The following is a 16,597-nucleotide window of genomic DNA, read 5'->3' on the forward strand; positions in this document are numbered from 1 at the left end:
GTTCAGTAGTACCTATTTATGTCACCTTTGTCTTTCAATTAGAAAACAAGCCACAAGTTTAAAATCCATCTTATGTCTCATTGACTTTAACAGATAGTGCTTAAATCTCTATCTGTACTTTTATAGAGATTAAATCTCTTGTAGGTAAGCAAAATTCTAGCATTTTAAGGGATTTTGTGATACAGATTTTTCAGATCCAATTCTGTTTGCATGAATACACTATGGAAGTTAATCAATAGAAGCTGTATGATGTAGTGCCTGAGCAAAATGTTTCTTGTGATGAATTGCAAATGTTTGCATTTTATACCAAATTAAGAGAATTCCCTCTAAATGTTAGAGAAATCAAGAATTTTAAAGTATGTAGGCCTGATAAGCAATACCGTACTGTGCTTTGAGACCAATTTTGAGAATTCTGTTGCACCTCCATTTTACATGTAGTTGAAACATGTTAACCATATGATGATGGGTTTTTTCCCTCTCAGCATCATTTTGACTAAAAGTACGTTGTACTTTTTTTCGTTACTAACCTTCCTATAATATCTAACTCATTTTTCCTACCCCCATAGAAATTAATACCTTAGATTGTCATAATTGCTAAGCCTGTCATTTTGTTATTTATATCCAGATATTTAGGAAGACCTGTAAGTCTATTCGGTCTTACCTGTCTTAAACCAGTTTCGTTGCCAGCATTGTATTGAACAAGGGGGATGATGGGAATTGGTGATGGGTGACGGTTTGGGGTTGATACGTTTACTTGCTTTAGCTGACTATCATGTCCGTGTGGGATTTGGTCATTCTATAATGAAGTCTGGGAAGTCCCTAATGACACATGGGTTACCACAGATACTTAACCAGACTCAGTTTCTTCATCTATAAAATGGGATCAATAGTCTGTTGTACCTACCACACAAGGATATTATGAATATCATATGAGATCATCTATGTACTTTACAAACTCCAAAGTGCTATATGAATGTCATTTGTTATTATTAAGAACCTCCGTTCTCACATTGAGAGACCCATTAGCCTAATCTATAAAATAGGAATCACAATGATAATAACAGTGTTCTAATCTGATAGTTCTGAGAATCAAGTCCTTTAAACAAACACTTAGACAAATTCCAGCTTTCTGGGCTGCCAAATTACTGTTACTTATAAAGCACTGTAGGCTACAGTCTCAGTTTGTGTAGAGAGTGGTGAGTACTAACTCCTCCTTATGTTTATGTGGAAAAATACTGCAGTAGTGCAAGAGATCTATGTTAAAAGCTAGTAGACGGCAGTGTATATTTGCTGAATTAATTTCCTCAAAGTAAATTAGATCCCTTTCATAGGATTATAGATTTTGGAGCTTGAAGGGACCATACAGGCCCATCAGCACCAGCCCCCTTGTTTTACGTCTGAGGAAGGAAAGGTCCAGCAGGTTTAAAGCATTTGTTCCAGGTTCTAGAGGTGGCCTTTGGCAGGGAAGGGCTTCAAACCTAGGTTTCTGACTCCAAATTCACCACTTTCTCCATAGCATTACACTCCCTTTCTGGCCTTTTAAAAATATCAGATGCCTCAATTTAATTTGGAATCATCATTTACTTTGAGGAATCAAAAAGAAAATGAAAATAGAACAAGTATTAGTTTATTTTTCTGTCCCAGTCTATACTTTGTGAAAGAAAAATGTCATTTTTATACTATGAACTACTCAGAAATATTTGTATATAATTAGTACCTGTTATTGTGTTGATGGCACCACTGACAATTTCTGAAGTCAGATTGATTTTCAGATAAGTATTTTTGCTAGATAAGTATTTTTTAACTTTTGCACATTCAGTCTGTGTTTTCTCCTTTAATATCTAATGTGTGTGATCCGAAGTATGTGTTTTTTACCAAATCTGCAGTAATAAATACATAGCCCAGAGATGTATATAATAACCTGTTTTACTTAGACTATTGAGTTAAAAGTTTCCTCCCTTCCTACATGGTAAAAAAGCACATGAAAGAAATCTCTAGGCCTGTTGTTTTTCAGTTTTTTATAGGTCTCATTCAGTTATAGAGCAGTTTTTCCAATTTGAAAGTCAAGAGAATAAGTCTGCTTTGGAAATTTAATTTTACTTACTCAGGCCATATGCCTCTCTTTTTTTCTTTCTATCACTTCACTGTCTCCAAATCTAATACTAGTGCAGTTTGTAAAGTCGATAGCTTTATTACTATTTAAACAAAAAGAAACAGAGAGAGAGAATGAAAAATAACATGCTACCCAATTTTAATATGTATATCATCTGGGCAAAGTCAAACTAATTCATATTGGATAAGGTTTGTATATAACAACTCTAGGCTTTCAAAAAAAAACAGCTCCCTGTGTTTAATGAAATTGGCCTATTACATTGCAAATATCACATTTTCACATCTACCAGAATTTTTTGTCTTTGCATGATATTAACTTCTGTGAAAAATACTTTTCTAAACACATAGAACAATAAGCTATAAATTGAATTTATAATGTGTACTTGTTACAAATTAATTAGACAGAGCTTTGATATATAAATGGATCATCTCACATTTGTTCTTTGTTACTAGTTATTTTTTCACGAGGGAGAGCACTGCCAGAGAGAGGCTTGCTCTTCCTGAGTAGCCCCTTTTTCTCATGTTATTGAGGTCTAGATGCCATATCTCTAATTGCCGTTGAAATAATCATCAAAGTTTTCATACTGTAATTTGTGATATTTTAAGCAATGAAATGTCAATATGTACCTTATATATGACAAAGTATAAAGTAATTGCTATTATTTACAACTATTTCACGTATAAAAACACAAAACAACATAAACTTTGTTTAAAGAATTAAAGCCCATTAATTATTTTTACTTAGTGAATGGGTGTGTGTGCATTTTAATCCCCAGGTGATTAGCCTTAGAGACAAACATCCATAGACTGCTAAGTTGTGACTTAGATTTGTGTGCACAGTATTTCAGTAAAGTAGTTTTCCATTTGCACATTCTGGTTTTGATTTGATTGAAAGGTGGCATTTTATTTTATTTTTTCTTTGCAATCAGACATGCTAATCTATGTCAGCTTTCTGCTTTATGAGAATGGCGTCTGCTTGGGAGAAAAAAGAGCAACTATTTTAGTTGTGTTTTTTTTTTCATCACAACATGATTCTGTTCTTTAAAAAATATTTCAGCACCATTAATTAGAAAGAAGTTTTTATTAACCATAAGGCTAGAAAGAACAGACCACAGAGCTGTTTTTTAAAGTACTGTATGATATAGCTGCCCTGTTTTTTCTCTGTCTAAAACTTCATTTTGTTGTACTCTCATCAATCACTTAAGTCATTACCGTAAGTCCTACTGTTATTAATTTTACCAGCATTCCCCTAATGAGACATTCCTCCTATAATTAAAAATGAGTTCTAACTTTCGGGCATTCTAAATTTTTTTTTAATGAATTTAGAATGATCTTACCATACGAACATAAATACTGCCGATATGCACATGTACTGCACATCAACTCTATGAGAAAAGTGGTGGTATAATATGTCCAGGTGTGAATTATTTACTAGGTGCTTTGGTGTTTGTGCTTATGCATATGTATATTTCTGTGCACATATGCAGGAATTATGTCCTTTTTATGGTAAAACATAATATCTTTCACTGAAGCTACTGATAAATCCTTATTCTTTGTCTTGCCAAAAAATGGCTGGATAGAAACTAACAATTATTACTGTATAGAAGTAGGTGTCTTAGAGCACCATCTACTGGCCATCACTGGAAAATTAATGCCTCTAATACCTGGGGAAATCTGCTAAATAAAACAGGTGTGCATTAAAAAAAAAAGTTGGCATACAAAGTATATTTTGTGTGGAATAAGATGGAAATGGCACTTTTTTGTGTTGTTAAATTTATATTTACCATTATAAAAATGATTGTTTTTTTTCTGCTTTGCAGAATTGTAACCAGCTAAGGTTTTATTTTATTTATAAATATGGACAATTTTGTTTCATACTTGACTCAGAGGGGACAGCAAGTATTATATCTACGTATTTTTCAAAAATGTTCTAAAAAGAAACAGTTATAAGACTGCCAGTTGGTTGAACTTCACTTTAGAAAAGGAGTTAGAGATGACAGCCTTATCCAAGGGACTTGATTCCAGTTTGTACTAATTGTGTTAGATGTTTTGTGATTTTAACAAAAGGACATGAAACACGTAGCAAGTTTTTGTGCCAGAGAATATCCCAGACACCCTCATTCACAGTGAGGTTTGGTTCTTGAAAGAGCTAAGTGTGCATCACAGCTATAGCTATAGTTTCCCTTGTAGCATTAGTATGTCTGTGTTGGGGCTCTGATATGCTGCTTTCTTCCTTTGAAGAATTCCACAAGTTGGTGTGTTGGCAATATTCAAGTTCAGGTGTCACAAAAACTATATGCATGAAATTCTCCAGAAGGTCTAAGATGTTTAGTGCTCGATGATGTAATGCAGGCCCTCAAGTTCCAGGCAAAACAACTCTATATTTACTGCTTGGAACTAAGAGTAGATGTGGTAAAAGGAATTATATTCATATGGTAAATGAATACACCCTTAATGTGCACCATATGCAGAGTGGTGGGATGATGTACCAATATATCATATTTATTTACCTTGTTTAGTTGCAGAAAAAAAATGACCATACCATTCAGCCCTTAAGTTGTAGCTATATAACTACAAGAACAGAGGAGCTAATGATTTATGTTCCAAATTTGACACTTTGTGTGACTATCTTCATATGCAAACATTAATATTGAAGAAAAAGTTGTATGGTCGATTCTTTATACTCACATTGGAAATTTAATTTTAAAATATCTCTAGAATTAACAAGAAAAACAGCAAGGTATAAATTCTCTGTAGTCCATTTAACAGTGTTTTTAAAAGACTCTCAAATAGAAAAGTGTACTGACCGTACATTTGATGATGAGACTCTGAATTCAAAATGTTTCTTTTTCTTTTTTGTGGGAGTAGAGAAAAGGAAGAAAAGAAATGGTAAAAAGGGAATCTATCTATTATAAAATCTGGATAATAATTGTGACAGTGTCTCAAAAATTTTTTTCAAATGCAAACATTTATAAGTTAATTTCTTCAATTTCTACACTATTACCAGTAGAATATTCAAATTTTTTTGCCAACTTTCCTGTAAAAGTATTAACACAAAGGTCATATGTAGAGTTATTTTGATCTTATAATGCTTGCCTAGAAATACTTTTCTCAGGGATCTTCAGTTAACTTGAGTTCTGACTACTTCTCCCTACTGCTACTGCTGCTGCTATTACTACTGCTACCACCACTGCCTTTACCTCCTTGCAAATATTATCTAGCCACAAGTCATCTTGAGTTCTCCCAGGCCCTGATGGCTTCATACAAAAAATTAGTTCTAAGTATAGAAGAAACTGTGTGCCAGCTAGTCAGAAGCAAAGAGGAATAATTATTAAACACGTCAAAGAAACTCAGTGTTTAAAGGAATTCAGTGATAAAACTTTTTTTTTGAGGGGTGAGGTAGGAGTTCAGTTTTAGGAAACTACCTCCATCCAAAAGCAGATCAGCAATTGTTTGAGAATTTCTAGTCACAAAGATTTGCCTGGAGTACTGAGGATTTATGGGGCTGGTCCTTAGTTCTATGTGCCAAAGGTGAGATTTGAATCCAGTTCTTCCTTACTCTAAGACTAGCCCTCTGTCCAAAAATTGTCCCCCCCCCCATTTGTCTTTTCGTGTGTCAGCTTTTATTATGGAGGCTTATGAAGCAGCATAAAGGACACTATTATACTTAAATAATGCTAAGTGCGTGTAAGTCTTTGCTTTTAGTTATTCATCATTCTAAAAATGTAACTTCCCTATGCCCTGAGATGGGCTCCTTCAGAATCAGAGCAGTTTGGGTTCAGCAGGCATGCTGGAGTCAGCTCCAAGGTGGCTCCCAAGAGCCAATTGTTCCATTTTCAGGGGGAACATTTCTGTTTTAGAAATCGCCACATGCCACAAATCAGTGGTTAATTTATTGCTTTGTTGATTGTCTGTACTTGAGAAAGTGACGGAGAAATTGTTAGTAATGCAGATTAAACTTAACTTCGTGCAGTTATTTCTCTTCAGAGAGCCAGCTGCTAAACATTGACCAGCTCCTGCATTAGAGGCGTTTTAGACAAACCTAAGTAGCACAGTATAATAGAAAAAACACTGGTGTTGGAGTCAGTGTGGACTCTAGTGTGTGTCTCAGTCACCTACTACTGGCTGTGTGACTCAGGGCCAATCACACCCCTGTAAGCTTCAGATTCCTCAGCTATAAACTGAGGGGATTAGACTGGAGGACCACTAAGGGCTCTTTTCAGCTCTGAATCTCTGACCTTATTGCTGTGAGCTTTAGAACATGCAACATTTAAAGCATTATGATGTTTCCTTCCCGTGGCCTATCATTCTGCAGAGCTTTATTCAAACTGTACAGAATGTTTTATCAGTTAGGAGCTCAGTGGATATTTAGAGTGATGGCCCTGGAGTCAGGAAGACCAGAGTTCAAATTTGGCCCCAGACCCTTACTAGTTGTACGAACCTGAAGAAGTCACTTAAATTCTGTTTGTCTCAGTTTTCCCAACTGTAAAATTAGGATAGTAACAGCACCTATTGCTGAGAGGCTCAGCTGTGATTTGGGGGAAAAGACAGTGCATGGCACTGTGTCTGGCACATAGTAGGAGCTATATAATTGCTTATTCCCTTATCCCCCCCCCTTTAGTTTTCAGACTTCAAACTTGCCAACGGTCTGCGTAGTTTGCTTAAGGAGATTAAATCCCTTCCTTTGTGCCTCAGTTTCCTCATCTTTAAAAAGAAAAGGTCAGACTGCATGTTCTCAAAGTTCCATTTATGCTTTAAAGTTCTTTGATCTAAATGTACAGCTGTGAATTCCATATGTCCCCATGGAAGAAATCTGCAAAAGATGCTGAATAGAAGGTATTTCAAAGGACTATGTATGATTTAGTAGATGGGTTGGTGAAAAGGCATTTTGAATATCCAAAACAAGGAATTATCTTCTTGAAGGATAAAATCTTATATAATAATGTTATATGGTTATAATTCCATTACAATAAATTCCACTGGACACCCAGATGTTTTTTGGTAGTTGAAGGATTTTATTGCATTGCTAGAAATACCTTGTATATATTATACCTGGAAAATGAGATAGAAGACGAAATTGAAAGCTTAAGTCAAGAACCATAGTAGTAGTGAATTAATGAGAGAAAAATGCTTTGAAGACAATAGGAGAAAAGTGGGAATACCTTACACTTAGCTTAATTGTTACTTCTCATCTAAGTTCCTGGATCTCTTTCCTAGTGGTATGAGAGATTTCTTGAAACTTCTGACTTTAGGGATTGAGAAGTTCTGTTTGTGGCACCTGGTCTTCCATTTTCAAAACTTTAGGGTTATCTTTAATTCTTCCCCTCCTCCAACAGTTTTTAGGCACTTAACAAATGTTGATGATTTTATGTCCTCATGTCCCACACTATCCCTTTTTTCTATTTTTCTTTTAAAATTTTTATTGATATTCTTTGATAAGTCACCCACATTTCAATTTCCCCTCATTTAAAAAATAATATCTTTCTCCTTCCTACTTCCCTAACTCTTTAAACAAAAATCCTTGTAACAAATATTCGTAGTAAGCAAAACAAATTCCCATACTGACCATGGCCAAAAGTGAATGTCTCATTCTGCACGTTGAGTCTATCACCTCTCTTTTAAGAGATGAATCAGTCATCAAATATATTAAGCACCTACTATGTGCTAAGCACTGTACTAAGCTCTGGGGATACAAAGAAAGATAAAAGACAGTCCCTGATCCCTGGGAGCTCATATTCTAATGGCGGAGACCACATGCAAACAGCTATGTACAAACCAGCTGTATATGGAATAAACTGGAAAATTCAACAAAGGGGAAGCACTTGCATTCAGGAGAATCAGTAAAGGCTTTTTGTAGAAGGTGAGATTTTAACTGGGCTTGAGGGAAGCCAGAGAAGCTAGGAGGCAGAGATGAGGAGAGAGAGAGAGTGTTCCATGCATGAGAAATACCTGGGAGTTGGGAGCTTGAGTGTTTTGCTCAAGGAACAAGGAGGCCAGTGTCACTGGATTGCCGTGTATGTGGGGAAGAATGAGATATAAGAATGTGGAAAGGTAGGGAGCAGTGAGATTATTAAAGGCTTTAAAAGCCTTTAATCATCAACATTTGTTAAGTGCCTAAAAACTGTTGGAGGAGGGGAAGAATTAAAGATAACCCTAAAGTTTTGAAAATGGAAGACCAGGTCAGAGATGGTGCCACAAACAGAACTTCTCAATCCCTAAACTGAGGATTTTATATATGAACCTAGAGATGATGGGGAGCCGCTGAAGTTTATTGAGTGGTTGGGGGTGGGGTGGTAACATGTGACATTGTGAGACCTGGGCTCTAGGAGATCACTTTGACAGGATCACATGAGTAGAGGATGACCTGGAGGGGGGTGGGGTTGTAGCATTGAGACTAACCAGCAGGCTATTGTAGTAGTCCAAGGATGAGGTGATGAGGGCCCATACCAGTGTGGTTGCAATGTCAGAGAAGAGAAGGGAGTGTATTCAAGAGATGTTATTAAAGTAACATTAACAGACCTTGGCCCCAGATGGAATATGGGGGGGAGGGAAGAGGATTCTAGGATGGTACCTAAGTTGAGAACCTAGGTGACTGGGAGAATGATGGTGCCCTGGAGAGTAATAAGAAAGTAGGAAAAAGGAAGAGTTTGGAAAATTCTTCATTTTCAATCATTTTGTTGTTCAGTCATTTCAATCATGTTTAGCTTTTTGTGACCCTATTTTGAGTTTTCTTGGCAAAGATACTGAAGTGATTTGCCATTTCCTTCTCCAGCTCATTTTACAGATGAGAAAACTGAGGCAAACAGGGTAAATGGCTTGACCAGGGTCACATAGATAGTAAGTAATTGAGTTTGGATTTGAACTCAGGAAAATGAGTCTCCCTGACTCCAGGTCTGGCATTCTATCCACAGCACTTCCTAGCAGTCCTAATCACTAACATCTTTCTCCTCCCTCCCCTGTCCTTGGAATGATGATTTTTTTTTAAATATGGGAAGAAATATTCAACAAAGCTAATCAATCTATCAGCCAAAATACACACAGTGTTTCACATCCATAGTCACCCACTTCTGTAAAGAAGGAGAAGAAATGCACTTTCTCAACTCCTCACGCCCTCTTCTCTCTATTTCCACTGGGAGTACCTTGTACAAGCAACTGCAAGTATAATCAACTCACCTACCTGAGCCACTGTAATAGCTTCCTTATGTGTCTTTCCACCTCTGCTTCTCCACTTCAGTCTAGGCATCATACCACTGGCAGAATGGTATTCCTTACATAAAAATCTGTTCATTTTACCTCAGCTCAAAAATCTTGAATGACTCCCTCTAGTTCAGATCCTTTTGCCTGGTATTTGAGCTCCCTGCCATCTGTAGCCATCCTCTCTTTTCACACTTGTTTCTTATTACTACACAACAGATTGGACTGTTATCTCTGTTTTACCCCTCCCATCCCCCAAGGAAAAGCAGACAAATCCCACAACGCACACAAATGAGCTCTCTACTTCCCTTGCTTTGGGGTCTTTGTGTTCACAGGGCTTCTGCACCTAGAACATAACTCCTCCCTATGTTTGTCAGAGTTCCATCCATCATTTAAAATTCAGATCTTGTGTGACCTCCTCCATAAAATGTTGCCTAACTCACCCAATAGTTAAGGAAAATTAAAACCTCAAAACGATACCCCCCCACACTCTTAAATGCATTCATCACATTGTCTGTATTTGTATCTTATTCTGTAGCTCCATGAAGACAGGTTTCTTACCTAGACTTCATTTTTCACTTCACTCAGCCCAACATTCCATACCCTAGATGTTTAATAAATGCAGTATTTTGCATTTGGATGCATATGGATGAATAAGGAAAGGGTGAGCTGAAGAGCAGAACCTGTCCAATGGTTTAGCAAAGGACTTGAGAAGATCATAGGGTGACAGTCATGGATTTAGTGTTGGCTGTTGTGAAACATACAATGCTTTCTTTAGTATTTTGTTACTTAGTGTTACCTGAACAGACATTCTAAAAATAATTTTAATGTGCAGAACTTTTTTTTTGTCTTCCACGCAATGAGATTTCCCCCGTACTTTGAATAGGGCACATTCCGGTGTGGAATATAATTGGAGAAGTGCGTGCTTACTCCAAGTGCAGATTTCCTCATTTAAAACCTACTGTCACATTTTCTTATGACCTCTTAGAGCTAGATCCCATTGCTATAGAATGAGAAAGAAAGCAAATCTACTGGTTAAGAGGTCCATTGAAATGGGCAAAGCATTGTTGCTTCCTTTGCATTTATAGTCCAGCGTAGTTTTTGTTCATAAGAGAAACTTGCCAGAAGTGTCTAAACAGATTATGAGAAGCTTGCCATCCCTAAAGGAAGCAGAGACTGGAGCACTTTTAAAGCTTGCCCATTCAGGCACCTTGTAAAAATTAGAGCGCAATTAGGATGATCATATTGACAAGAAAAGAAAAAATCTCGGCCATAAGAGGAGAAACACTTCTCAGATTTTGAGGGGATTTTGTTATTGTTGTTTTGTCACTAAATAAGTTATAGCCGTGTAAATTCCCTTGGACACTGACGACTTGCATACAGCTGGTATGGAAGCTTTGAAAAATATTTCCTTTGGAGCCCCCCTTCCTACTGTGGTGGAGCCAGTTCTTTCATCTGGCTTGATGTACTGGTTTGTACATATTTTTTTAAAGTCTCACGTTCATTGTTTTATGTGAATTTTGGAAGTATGCAAAGTGTTATCAATATGAAACAAAACATCTTTTGATAGGCATACATACTTTTAAGAATTAAATACCAGATAGTACTACAATGTATAATTTTTTTGGTTTATTATCCATATGCACCAGGCAGTTTCATTTTATAACTGGATTTAGTTAAGGATTTGTATTCTTTTTACTTTACAGTTATATTGTAGTTTTAAGAACTAAATCTATGAAGATGAGTTGATGAGATAATTAACATTTCAATTTATTTATTTATTTTTAGCATTCTTTTCTTTTTAAATTTTGAATTCCAAATTCTCTCTCTCTCCCCCTCCTTCCCACTTCTCCCATACCCACTGAGAAGGCAAGCAATATTATGATCGGATAATTTTTAAAACAAAAAAAAGTTGTTTTACCCATTTTAAAATTCAAGAAATTATATTGTGCTATTTTTGAATGCTATAATTGTTCTTAAATTTTTTTAACAAAATACTTTTATAATAATTCTTTTGGTAAGGCAACTAAGAGAATTTGCATTTTATCTGGAACTCAGAATTATGAAGTATAACTTTACATGAAGGTATAATAAATCCTCTACAGTTATGAAAGCATGATTTGAAAATTATTAATGGTTAGGATTTTTTAAAAATTCATCCAGATACCATATAAAATAAGGCCACCTAAGAATTCATGTTAATGTAAAATTTCCTATGAGAAAAATTGAAGAGCAAGAAATCATTCATTACTAAGTTGTAAACAAAAATTTCCAGAGTAGGACTGAGAATGTAGAAATGGGTGGACCTTATTGCTTTCAGAATGAGTTTCTCTTTGGGAAATAATGATTTTAAAATAAGGTGTTTGATTTCATTTTAAAATGATATTTATTATGGCTTCTGTGTCTTTTGACCAATAAAGAAATAGCACCATCTACCAAGAAGTGTTTTTCAAACCCTTGAAGAAATTAATGATTCTTTCTGAAGAGTTTATGTGCTTCCCCAATATTATTTGTGTATGTATGTGTATATAACTATATAGATATATGCATACACTTTTACCCAGGTAAGGAGCAGTGTACTGCCTTAAGAGGTAGCTTTCCTAAGCAAATTGATCTTGAAGCCCTGGAGAAATTACTGATTTTTTTTTTTTGGAGAGGTATAATTTTTAAGTTGGAGTCCCTCAAAGAAGAATGACACTATGCTTGATGAGGCTTTTAATGAGAAGATAAAATTAGCCACCTATTGTTGAAATTTGTAACTAACACTCAGAAAAGCAGGACTTTCATCAAAGCTTCCAAGAATGGGAAGGTGGCAGTGGGGGCTGGAGGCTGCAGCTGAGGAGATGCTGGCAGTGGGCAAGGCTTTGGCAGGCTGGGGGCTTCTGTGCTGAGAAAAGCACATCTGGACAACTCTTGTGTCCTAGTATTAAGGGCAGGATTTGGTATATCTTTAATCTCATTTGACTTGTTCATCTTCCTTTAAGGATCTCCATAAAGATGCACTGAGTATTCTTTTCAGCCTTTAGTTGGGATTTGCATCAGTAGTCGTAAACCTGCTCAAGGGACAAAGGCCTCCTTTCCTTTGAAGTTATTTCCCCTGCTTTTCAAAAGCGGTCTAAAAGTTTGTCTCCCACCCAGGCTTTCCCCCTCCCCCTTATAAAAAGGGGGAGGGAATTGAAGTGGTGTTCCCTTAACTAGTGGCAAAATAAAATTTTCTCTTTGCTGTATTGAAAACCATGACTTTTTTTTGCAGCTGTATCACTTTAAAAGCTTTCTTAAAAGAGTTCTATTATGCTTTTACAATCAGCTTTCAAGTAGGTCTTACTTTCTCAAAAAAGCAAAGGTAAAATTTGTGTCCCATAAAAGTGGAAAATTTTATCAAAAGAATCAACTTGATGTTTTTCAGATTTGTGCTCCCCCCTCCCCATTCTGTATTTATTTAGAAACTTCAGGAAGAGATCATGATTGTTTTAGTTTTCTTTGAAGAGGAAAAATCTGGCTGACATCATCTTATTTCAAGGACATTAGTTTCTAAATGTAACCATGTCAGTGATCTATAGAAATAGTTGAGAGTAGCAGATTTAAGGAGGCTGATTACTGCTATAATGTTACTGGGTGTTACTTTTGGAACTTTATGACACAATGTTATAATGTTATTAGACTTTGGAACTTCAACACACAAACATCTTCGCCTTCCTGGGGGTTATCACCTGGACTGTGCTGAACTTCGGGGTCATACCTAACAATTTGGCTGTTAAGTTGGGGGTGGGGATGAAATTTCTGGGGGCCACATGCACAATCTGCTTTTTTAAAGCCTTGTGATTATCTCCTTTGCCCTTTCACAATTTCATTTCAATTTCAATTTGGTTCTAAAAGTGTCTGGTGAGGTTTCACATTTGAGTCCCTGAAAGATACAAGTCTATTTAAGAAACTGAAATGTTAATGTTGGAAACACTTGGTATATCAGAATTAATGAGAGCTCTACCGAACATAATTTTTATCCTGATGCTTGATGATCAGGAAACATGAGTAAAGAATACTAGATTTGAACACCAAAGAAATACAAATTTTACTTTTCTACCAAGCAAAGACACTAAACCATTTCCTCTGAAAAACATTTTATACCCACTCCCAAAAGAGATATTATATCATGTAGGAAAAGAAGGCGAGGTTTGAAGAATTGGAATCTAAGGTTAGGATTTATGATAAGAGGCCGTTTTGGTAAATAGCAGTGTAAACAGTAAAGGTGAATTCTGAAGAACCATCCATCCCTTCACTCATACTACCTCTTGAAGTCTTATGCGTATTTACTGAGCCATGATTGTAAGTTTACTAAAATAGTGCAGCTTATGATGTTTATTCAGGCATCCTGGGAATCATAACCTAACTATAAAATACGAACTATGAGAATTTCTTAAATCTTGCTTTATTGCAAGAAAAATTGTTACTTTGGAGTTTTCTTGTTCATAAAATTATACTTAGTAAAAGTAATCTCTTTTAAAAAGACAAAGAAAAGTGAGAGACAGTCTGGGTGGTAGATAAAGAGATGGCCTCAGTGTCCAGAAAACCTAGATCCCACCTCTGACAACACATTGGCTGTATGACTCTGGGCAAGTCACTTAACTTCTCAGGACTCCAGGCAGATTTCCAAGGCTGTTGATTACAGAGAAGGTAGAGAAGGTTTATTATTCTGCACAGGTAGAGAAGGTTTATTATTAGAAGCTCTCCATACCAATGAAATCACAAAGCTACTTTTTTTTTTAAGTCAGAAGCTAAAAATAATGTCTCGGAGTTCTACATCAAGAAGTACTGTAGTAGAAACTTGCAGATATTGCTCTAACATGGGTGTTTTTTTAATCATTCTATTTATTTTATTCATTGACATGTTTAAGTGAGGTGATAAAGCTAAGCATTTCCTTTTAGTTCATTTCCATCCATGTGTCCTTTGTTGTCTTTAGCCCATAATTAGGACTTTACATTCACCATCAACTTTCTACCCCTAAACTTTTGGCTTTCTATAGAGGAAATTAGGCCCAAAAATCCCTTTCCATCCAACTATGCCCATAAAATGGTGATTTATGAAAACAAAAAGAGATAATCACATCAAAAATATATCCCTTAGAACATAATGATTTTTACTCTTGATAAAAGGTTACCGATTGATAAAACTAGATGGCAATTTGAAAGACAACATTGTTTTTTTCATGAAATGGAAAAGCCCCTGAGAGAAGAATGCAAGGAAAAGTATAAGGTAATTCTTACAAATAAAAATTATAAGCATATTTATTTCTCTTTGGGAGGTGAGAGAAGTTGGTCAGCCTAGTTTTGAATCTGACACATATAACTAACTAGACCAACATCTTTTCTAATAGTTGCTTGTATTTTGTAGATACTCCCTTTTTTATTGTTTTAAGGGGAAGAGGAATTGTTTTGTGGTATGAGAAGCTCAACTCAAACATTCTGTGAAGTTTGAAAACTTGAATCAGATGAAAGTCAGCAAGCAACTTGCTCCACTTCTCCCTCTCTTCTCTTGGGATGTAATCTTGGCCTTCCCTTTGTTACCAAACATTAGGAGAGTAATAAAGTGGTTTATGTAACATTATTTAATGCAGAAAGCATTAAACTAGAGCCATGTTATATAGAACATAAAGCCAGTAGAGAATTGAACTTGGTACAGTATGAAATTTGTCTTGGCTCTTACCCAAGGAGGTTGTCAGAAGTTCCAAAAACATTCCATGATGCTTTCATGGATACTTCAGTTTTTTAGCTCATAACATTATAGTCAGTCTTTCGTGTATAGCACTGTGGAGCATGCTGGTAGCAATGCCATTCTTGGTATGCCACATACCTGTAGACATGCTGTATATTTAGCTATGGATATACCCTACTTCCCCACTTTTGGAGTCGAGATCAGTATTCCCCAACACAAGCTAAACTAAAGATTGATAAAATATCTAAATGCTCTGCCATGGAACTATCCACACTCTGCAGCCCTAGTAAGTTGGCTAAAGAAACTTGTAAGTTCCCGCAGAGCAGTGAGGCATGTGTGATATGTCAGAAACCATACCTGATTTGGAATCAGAAGACCTAGGTTAAAATCCCTTAGGCAAGCCACTTAACCTCTTGGACCCAGTTTCATCAGCTGTAAAATCTCAGGGGGTTAGATTTGATGACTTCTAAGTTCCTTTCTAGTTCTAAATCTGTTTCTGTGATTCTTGTCTTTGTACCCCCAGTGCTTTAGCAAGGATTCTGTATATAGTAGGTCCTTCATGAATGTTTGTGGCATTGAATTTTAGTGAGTATAGGGAGCAGGGAGTAGTACTTGGAAAAAAGATAGGAGAAGTGATACAGGAAGAGTCCATTTTTAAAAGTTCACAAGATCATAAGAAATGACAAAGGGGATAGTTTCAGAGCAACCTAGGAAGACTTGTATGAACTGATGCATAGTGAAGTGAGTAGAACCAAGAGAACAGTGTATACTCTAACAACAGCATTGTACAAAGCGATAACTCAAAGACTAAAGAACTCTGATCAATATAATAAGAAATCATGATTTTAGAGCACTGATGTTGAAGAATTCTTCCCACCTACTGACAGAGAGGTGATGGACAAAAAAAAGCTTTTGTTTGACTGTCCTCTCCCCTTCTTGGGTGGGGGTAGGGGGTGGAAGGTAGGAAAGATACAAAATCCTTGTTAATTTTCAAAAATAAAATTTAATTTAAAAAATTCAGTTCATGAGACCACAGAGTTTTAGAGTTAGCATGGATTTCACTGGCCATCTATTTCAACACCTCTCTGTCCCCTGCTACAACTTACCCAACAAGTTGTCATCTAGTCTGTGCTAGGGAGGGGAAGAGCCACTTCCTTCCCAGGGAACCAAAAAACTCTAAACAAGTTTTTCATAACAAATTTAAATTTGCCTCCTGGCTGCATCTACCCATTGCCCTGGTTTTTCCCTCTGAGGCCAAACAGAATGAGTCTAATCTTAAACCTTCTTCCACATGGTAGCCCTTCAGTTGTCTGATGCCAGTTGTCATGTCCCACTGATTTTTCTCTTTTTCAATTTAAGCATTCTTTTTCCTTCAACCTCATTTGGCATGAATTTGAGGTTTTTTGCCATTCTGGTTACCCCACCCCAGTTTACCAATGTCCTTTCTAAAATGTGGTATTCAAAAAAATAAATAAATAAAATGTGGTGTTCAGGGGCAGCCAGGTGGCGCAGTGGATAGAGCACCAGCCCTGGATTCAGGAGGACCTGGGTTCAAATGCGGCCTCAGACACATAACGCTTA

At 36.3% G+C, this 16,597-nt stretch overlaps 1 protein-coding gene across 4 annotated transcripts in view; it reads left to right on the forward strand.

Moving 5' to 3' along the window:
- The window catches only part of LRBA (LPS responsive beige-like anchor protein), a 760,465-nt gene that overhangs the window by 726,490 nt on the left and 17,378 nt on the right, over positions 1-16,597 (forward strand). The gene's annotated exons all lie outside the window — the stretch shown is intronic.

This window comes from Phascolarctos cinereus, unplaced genomic scaffold, assembly GCF_003287225.1.
Source record: "Phascolarctos cinereus isolate Bilbo 61053 unplaced genomic scaffold, phaCin_HiC Scaffold_9;HRSCAF=440, whole genome shotgun sequence".
Lineage (NCBI taxonomy): Eukaryota > Metazoa > Chordata > Mammalia > Diprotodontia > Phascolarctidae > Phascolarctos > Phascolarctos cinereus.